Below are 8,306 nucleotides of genomic sequence, written 5' to 3' on the forward strand. Positions count from 1 at the left end.
ACCAGGACAGCAGGGGAGGCGTGACCTGATTTCTTTAGGCCACATAGCAGGTTTTAAAGCAATAGGCCCAAGAGCTAACATGCATGAGTCCTTCCAGTGGGATAGTCATTCCCAGAAAGATGAACAGGGTCAGAGAGGAAAACATATTGGAGCAGAGGAGATGTGAGCCAAGGTGAGCAGAACCCTGGGGTTCAGAACCCTAGCTGACAACCATCAGGGAAGGACCACAGTCCTACAATCACAGGCACTGAATTCTCCAACAAGCCAAATGAGCAAGGATTCAGGCCTTCTTCTGGGATCTCACTGATACCTTGACTCACGATGCTGAGTCCTGCGTGGCTGCTGTGAAAGGTGACATGGTTCTTGTCCCTGGAGCAGAGCCAACAGGGTGTGGTCCCCCATGAGTGTTGATGCTAGCAGTGGATGTAAGGCTTCTTTGTATAATAATGTACATATTTTCACGGTCCTCCTTCAGGGCATGCTCTCCCTGTTAAGGTTAGTGACTCCGTGATAATTAGAAGCAGCATGAGTCCAGGAGGTGAGTGTGTGTATACTATGTTCCTCAGCAAAATGGTGATTGATATGATCTTCAGGATGGCCCTTAAGGCTGTGGGAAAGAACTATGAAAACATGAGTTTGAAAATACATAATTTCTCAACTATGCAAAATATAAGGATACAATATGAATTATATGAGGGGCTTCATGGACCTAAAAGAACAGATACAGCTGCACTATGAGCTAGCTTGTCAGAAAGACAGAAAGGCAGGCAAATTTCTGAGTTCCAGGTCATCCTGGGACAGAGCAAATTTAGGTCCAGGCAAGGTGGAAACAACAATCTCAGAGCTGGATCCCACCCAGCTAGCTTATTGTCTTTGCCTATGAAGGCAGGCAGATGTGGGAGTAGTGATCTCAGAGCTAAATCCCAACTAGCTAAATTTATTGTTTATGCTTATAAAGACAGGCAGATATCTGAGTTCAATTGCTATATGAAAAAAAATACTTGGTGTCTTTTCTAAGAATAAAGGGGCTAAGGTCATAAAATGCTGATTCATGGGATAATCAAAAGGGAACCTGGGGTGAATGATTGAATTGATATGTAAAGACTGGGCTTTGGTCTGCGAGAGTGGTTTATCTGGGGATTTATCTGGAGAGCCATCTCAAGCAGAACACAGGCTGTCAGCTTGTATCTATGATTTGACTTCAAGTTGTTCTTTTGCCACTCCTGAACCTTCCTCAGAACTCTCTCTCCAAGCCGAGGCTGTTCCTTGGCACACAGTTTGTGTGTCTGATTTCTGAACAGGAGAATAGTAAGAAAACCTATCTATGTTGTACAAACCCTTAAATCAGTGGGGACATTTGAGAACAATTGGAAGAATCCAGTTTCTATAACCACTGTATCTGTTATTTTTTCCCCTATGGCTTTGTGAACAACTGCTATTAAATCATGGGTCTATTTTCTTTTTTTCATTTTTGGCCTTCGCTCTGCTTTGTTGACTCTATCTATCTATCTATCTATCTATCTATCTATCTATCTATCTACCTACCTATCTATCTATTTATCGACAGACACACACACACACATACACACACACACACAATGGGAACTGGATCATGGGAGGCAGACTGGGCAGGCTATAAACACTTCATAAGCATCTGTAGTAAAAAAAAAATTTTTTTAAAATCCTGTTGCAGGGTTTCTTCCCTCCTTAGAGCATTTATGTTCCCAGATGAAAGACACACATAGCTTTTGTATTTTAATATGCCTTATGCAGCGCGATAGCTGAGCAACTGCCTAACTTCCATGCTGTTAGAATCCACTTTCCTACCAATAACTCCGAGTTTCCACTTACTATGTTTTATCTGGGCTGCTCTTAGCTCCAGTTAGGCAGCAGCCCTCTGGGACATGTTCTCTTGGCCCCTAACCCATGGCATCTCTCCTTTTTCCCCTCCTGCATGTTCTTCTCTATCCCACGGTGGCTTCTTTCTCTTCCCTTTCCACTTCCTTCTCCTCCCAAGCCTGGGAACCCGAAACCCCTCCTACTGTCTCTTCTCCCCAGCTATTGGCTGCTGCCATCTTTATTTACCAATCAGCTTTAACTGCGGACAGGGTCCCTCAGCATCTTATAGCATCAGCATCAGCATCAGGCCAACCCATTACAAGCATCTCTAAATGACCTGTGACCCACTTCCTCCTACTGAGCCCCACATGCCAAAGGCTCTACGGGTTCCCCCCAAACAGTGCCGCCATCTGGGGACAAAGTATTCAGACCTTTTATACTCATGTCTCTAAAAAGCTGAAGAAATGCAGAACCAGGCTGGCTGCCATCTTTGAAGCAGAGTGTGTACGTCATTGTCAGGCCTGGGTTAGATCTCGAGATGGGACGCAGATCAGGTGTGTGAAGGGCATGCCCAGGAGGGACTAGCACGGTACCCCACAGTGCCACCAAAGTACAGAGTCACTCTTACTTAGAGTGACTAAGTAAGTCTGCACTTCAGTCACTCTGAGCGAGGGCCCTGTGAAGGAGTCCCCGCCCAGTAGGACTAATGCTGTCATTTCTAAACAAACTTGGTGGAGACCCAGCAGTCACCTTCCTGCACAGAGAATTCTTGGCTCTGTCTGAGTGTTTTCGGTTTCTGTTAAGATGACTGTGTTTTGTGCCTTTCCCATCCCGACTGTGAAAACCATACATCTAAAGATTGATTTTGTTAAGAAAACGGCTCTTTATGATCTGGGCTTTCACACATTCACAGGCGCCTGGGGGCCATTTATCCTCTCGCTGGCAGGTCTTAGCCACACACCATCACTTACAGAGCAGTGAGGAATTCCTCCCTGATCTAACCAGCACACAGGCCAAGGCATGAGTCCCAGAACACTGCCCTGTAGAAGCAGGGTCCTTTCTGGAGTGCTCATGGATTTTATAATGACAGCCTGTACCAAGGACAAGACTGGCTGGGTGGACCCTAAGACATTGACCTCTTCCCTGAGGTACTTCTGCTTGCTTGAGATACTTCCACTCCACTGGCCCCCACCACTGTACCAGGCCCATGCCTCTCTGGTTCTGGCTGTGATTGGAATTAGCACGGTTAAGTTCTGTGAATTAAACTCACCCAGAGGCAATTTGGGGAAGGCAGAGGCAGTGAGATGTGACAGGGTGACACCTGCTCAGTCAGTCCCAGCTGGAGGTGAAATTGACCTCGAGCCAATGATGTGAATTCCACTGAGTCCTTCCCAATTCCACACACCAATATCCTGCCCCCACAGCAAAGTGTCTGGAGGTAGCTGCTCTCTCTTCCTCTATGTGACCAGTCCTCATTCTTTCTGACTCATGACTAGCCAGGCCTTTTAAAGGTGATGGGGCCATGGGCAGAGTTCTCAGGATGGCATTTTTGTGCTTGGTATGGTTGAGATATGAAGTGTCTTCTTCGGCTCATGCGTTGAATACTTCATGCTTACCTTACAATGTAGTGTCACTATTTTGGAAGGTTCTGGAAGCTGTAGGAGATGTGGGTCTTGGTGGAGGAAGTATATCACTGGATGTGACTCTGAAGGTTGACCCAGATTCCTGTTTCTCCTTAAGCTCTCAGGTAGTTTAGTTATAGCTGTAAAAGTAGCTAACAGTGCCCTTGCAACAGAGAACCTACAGGACCCTTGTTTCTTCTCCATGGGAAGATGCAGTAAGAACTCAGCTGCCTGCTGTTTGGGAGATGCCAGTGATGGCGCATATACTGTAGAGTATACAGCTAACGCTTATTACACAGGTGAGACAAGAGTCCTCTGGAACACGATCTTAGTTCAGTACTGTGAATTGTCAACTCGACAGGATCTACAATCTCTAGGGAGATGCGCTTCTGGGCATGACTGTGTGTCATGGGGCCTTCACCAGAATACACCCTGTCTGGCACTTGACTTTGGATTTCTGGCCTCCTGAACTGTGAGGGCATTTCTGTTGTTTCAACCCCTTGGCTGGGGAATTTTGTTAGAGTATGATTGTCTTTGTTTCTTTTACTGTTGCTATGACAAAAGTAATATAAGGGAGAAAGGACTGATTCGGGTTCGCAGATCAAGGGTACAGTCAATCGTGGTGTGTAAGTCAAGGGACGCGAAGTGGTAGGGGCTCAAAGCAGATGGTCACATTCACAATCAGGAAGCAGAGAGTGACGGATGTTTATGCCCAGCTCTTTATCTTTTAACAGAGGCCAGGAGTCCAGCCTAGGAATGGTGTCACCACAGTGGGCAAGTCTTCCTTCCTTGGTAAACTTAAGATACCACCCCCACCCCATCCCAACACACAGTCATACCTAGAGGCACATCTCCCAGGAGACTGTGGATCCTGTCGAGTTGACAATTCACAGTACTGAACTAAGATGGCAGTCCAAAGGACTCCTGTGTCACTTATGTAACAAACTTTAACTGTGTACCTTACAGTATGCACACCATCACTGGTACCTCCCTGACTCTGAGAGGCATGATCAGGCGACGCCACAGCCCTCCTGTGAGCTGGAGAAGATGGGTCTCCTGGGTCATTCTTTACCTGGACTGTAGTAACAGGAGGAAGTAAAGGGAGTGTTGGGTGCTCCAGAAATGGGTGCTGTGATTGAAACATCTGAGTACCCTTTGCAGTTCATGTGATTGAAACCCCCGCTGTCACAATGCCAGAGAGTAAAGATATACAGTTTTCGGCAGATGATTATGACGTAACGATGGAGCCCTCAGGATGGTGACTGGGGAGCTTATTCCGGGGTGAGGGGGAACAGCATTCAGGGAACAGAGACTTGCTTTGCTACACGAACCTGCCTGTTGCTGAATGCTGATCCTAGCTTCCAGTTCTATCAGAACTGACTCTATTGTTTACAAATTACCCAGGCTGGTGTTTCTGTTGTTGTAGCGAGCTACATGGACTAAGATGGAGGTTCTGACCCACTTGTAAGGCCCCTGAGGCTTCCCTGAGGGATGCATGTTCCCTTGTGTTGGGAGTCAGTCAAGTCTGTATGCTGGAATGTAAGGAAGAGAAGATTAAGTAGAAGGAGAGAAAAATGATAGAGGCTGGCATGGAGCCTGAGGGGCCAGGAGGGAAGGCTGAGAAATCTCTGCTCTCTCAGGTATAAATTAAAACCCATCTAGAGTGAGCTGACTGCATGCCCAGGAGATGCTTCTTTCCTGCTGGCAGGTGTGTGTGTGTGTGTGTGTGTGTGTGTGTGTGTGTGTGTGTGTGTGCCAAATATGTCCTCTCTAAATCTCAGAAACCCACAAGCACTAGAGTGGCAAGATCATATGAAATCTGAAAATCAATTTTCATCTAACAGATGAAAATTCCAGAGTCTAGATTTAAGCATTAGGATGGAAGGGATAAGAAATATAGCCCGGCGCAAACCTGGAGAGGGATAACAATGCACATTTAGCAGGAAGAAATATCAGCATCTGGAGTTCGAGTGATGAGAAAAACGAGAAGTGTTTGCGAAAGCCTTTAAATCCAGCGCCAGCTCTGCACAGGCTAGGAACACACTGAGGCGAGCCCAGGAGTCCACTTGGCCTCATCCTAGCAAATGTGATGATGCTAGCTACCTGAGTTTTCTTTCTAGGGCTGTGATAAACGCCAAGACCAAAAGCAACCCGGGAAGGAAATGGTTTATTAAGGCTGCAGGTCTCCATCACAGTGCATCCCTGAGGGAAGTTGGCTCATGAACTCACTCAGGGCGGAAACCATGCCTGGAAACTTGGTAAGGTAGGGTGGGTCTGAAGCACAGGGCGTGGAGGAGTGCTGCTCACTGGATTGCTCCCCATGGCTTGCTCATATATGTCTTCCTATACAACCCAAGACCATCTGCCTGCAGGGAGCGGAGAGCCACAAAGAGGTGGGCACTCCTATATCTGTGGTCAATCAAGAAGCTGTCCCAGAGCCAGGCAGCAGGCCTGTCTGATTGAAGCAGTCCTTTAGTTGAAGTTCCATAATCCCAGAGGACCTGAGCTTATGTCAAGTTGAAAACAACAACAAGAGTAATAGCACCACACCAACAGCACCAGGAACAGCAGCAGTAGCAGCCGCAGCAAATAACCAGAATGGTGGATAGAGAATCTGTTCAGACTGAGTGTGTCTGAATCTGGGAAGACTGTGTCTCATTTAGTTTATACCCTGTAAGTGTTACAGCTCTGAGGGCAAAGGTATCCCCGCTCTAGGGAACCAAAGAATACCACAAAGTCACATTGCCCAACAAACCTCACATAAAAGATTTATTGGGAGAGACACGAGAGGGGTGGATGCCTCTGCTGGGGTTGGGGTGCTGTGGTGTGTGTGTGTGGGGTGTGTGTGTGTGTGTGTGTGTGTGTGAGAGAGAGAGAGAGAGAGAGAGAGAGAGAGAGAAGGTGTAGGGAACTGAGTGGGAGGCAGGCTTATATAAGGTTTTTTGGGGGGGGGTGCGGGGTTTTCCAGGGCAAAGATTTTTCTGGGTGGGGATTGGTGGGATTTCAAGCTGAGGGATTGGTGTGGGACAGTGGACCATGCCAGGAAACTTGGTAAGGTAGGGTGGGTCTGAGACCCCAGCACCCAGGCACGCCTGAGACGGTAGGCTCCTCCCTGTTCCCTACTAGATTCCTGGCTGGGGAACACGTGGCATACAGCCCACGTTGGTCATGTGGTCCAGGACAGAGTTCTCCATGATATTGAGGTATGTAGAGGCCCTGAGGGTTCAGCCAATAGGCTTCTCTTCAGGGACATGCCTCCCTGAAAAACCTCCTTCTCTGGGCCACCGAGAAGTTGGTACGCATCCGTTTTCCACGATGAACAGTCAATAAACAGTATGGACAGACATGGACTGTCGCTTCCATGAAACTACCATCGAGAGCATGGAGAAGGCCTTTACTTACAGAGCCTCAACCTAAGTCTCCATAGAAGGCCTCTCTGTGCTTCCAGATAACCGCTGCTAAACTAAGGATAATCACGGATGAGCTAAGCCGGAGCTCCAGTCCCTCGCCCCGCCCTGGGCTGGTCACTATTGTGAGCCCCCTGGCCCCCCGACAATCCATCCTCATTGCGGGCCTGTGCGGCACCCCAGCAGCGACTGGGTTCCGTGGGGGTTAGGGAACCCCAACTTTGGCTCTCTCCATTTTAAACTGTGCCCCTCCCCCACCCCTGCAGTGTCTCAGCACACACCCTCGCGGCAGGGTGGAAGGCAGACCCACAGGTTGGTGGGTTTTTGAGCTCAGGAATTGTTGGGCTTTCAAAACCCGGAAGTGAGAGCAGACTGTTTACCCCTACACACCCCACAGGGGGAATTTCCACTGTTATCCACTTCCCAATTCCAAAGAAAACTGCGGATCAAGTAGGTTTTAGAGGTGATAGAACTCACAGGCGCCAGGAGGCGTAGAGCCCTTGTAGCCTACTGAAGTGATAACCATATGTGGAGGCTCTCAAGAGTGACGACAGGATTGAGGCCCGAGTCACGCAGGCCGTAGGGTTAGAGTCAGCGCTTTTGAAGTTACAATTTGCCCGGCACTAGAAAGCATCCTGGTTCTTTGCAATTTGCTTTCTGTTCATTACCGTGGGATGTTAGTTACTTGCTCATTTCTGTGACCAAATATCTGACCAGAAACAATTTAAAGGAGGAAGGCTCTATTTTGAATTACAGTTTGAGGGTCCATCACAGCCAGGAAGGCATAGTAGTGGGGGGGGCAGGGGAGAAGCAGTGAGGCGACTGGTCCCGTTACATCCACAGTTAGGAAGCAAGGCATCAGACAGGAAATGGGTCCAGGTTATAAAACTTCAAGGCCCGCCTCCTAGTGTCTCATTTCCTCCAGTGACGCCCCACCTCCTAAGTGCTCTGCTACTTTCTAAAACAGTACCTCTAGCTTCAGAACAAGGGTTCAACCAAGAGAGATTGGGGGCGGGGAGGGGCGGGGCAGGGGAATGCTCGCTCACCTGTTTGCCAGCTGAGGCTCTGATTTCTTAGACAGTTCAGGACATGCTGTCTAGGGAATGGTGCTTCCCTGAGTGGTCTGGGTCTTCCCATATCAATTAACTTAATTAAGGCAATTTACTGCAGACATGGCCAGAGGCCAATTAAGGAAATCCTTACTGAGACTCTCTTCCCAGGTTGGGAACACATTGGCAATTAAAGCTAACCCTCATAAACAGGAAATGAAATGCCTCCTGCATGTTTACGTGGTTAGAGGGGCTTGGCTTCACATTTTGGGAGGGTCTGGAAACTTTAAGAGGCGGGGCTTAGCCGGAGGAGCTGATCCTGTAGAGGTTTCTGTCTTTGGTCCTTATCTTTTGCTTCCTCGGCTTCCATTTTGCTTTGCTTGCTTCAC

The sequence above is a fragment of the Apodemus sylvaticus genome, chromosome 22 (genome assembly GCF_947179515.1).
Source record: "Apodemus sylvaticus chromosome 22, mApoSyl1.1, whole genome shotgun sequence".
In the NCBI taxonomy this organism is placed as follows: Eukaryota; Metazoa; Chordata; class Mammalia; order Rodentia; family Muridae; genus Apodemus; species Apodemus sylvaticus.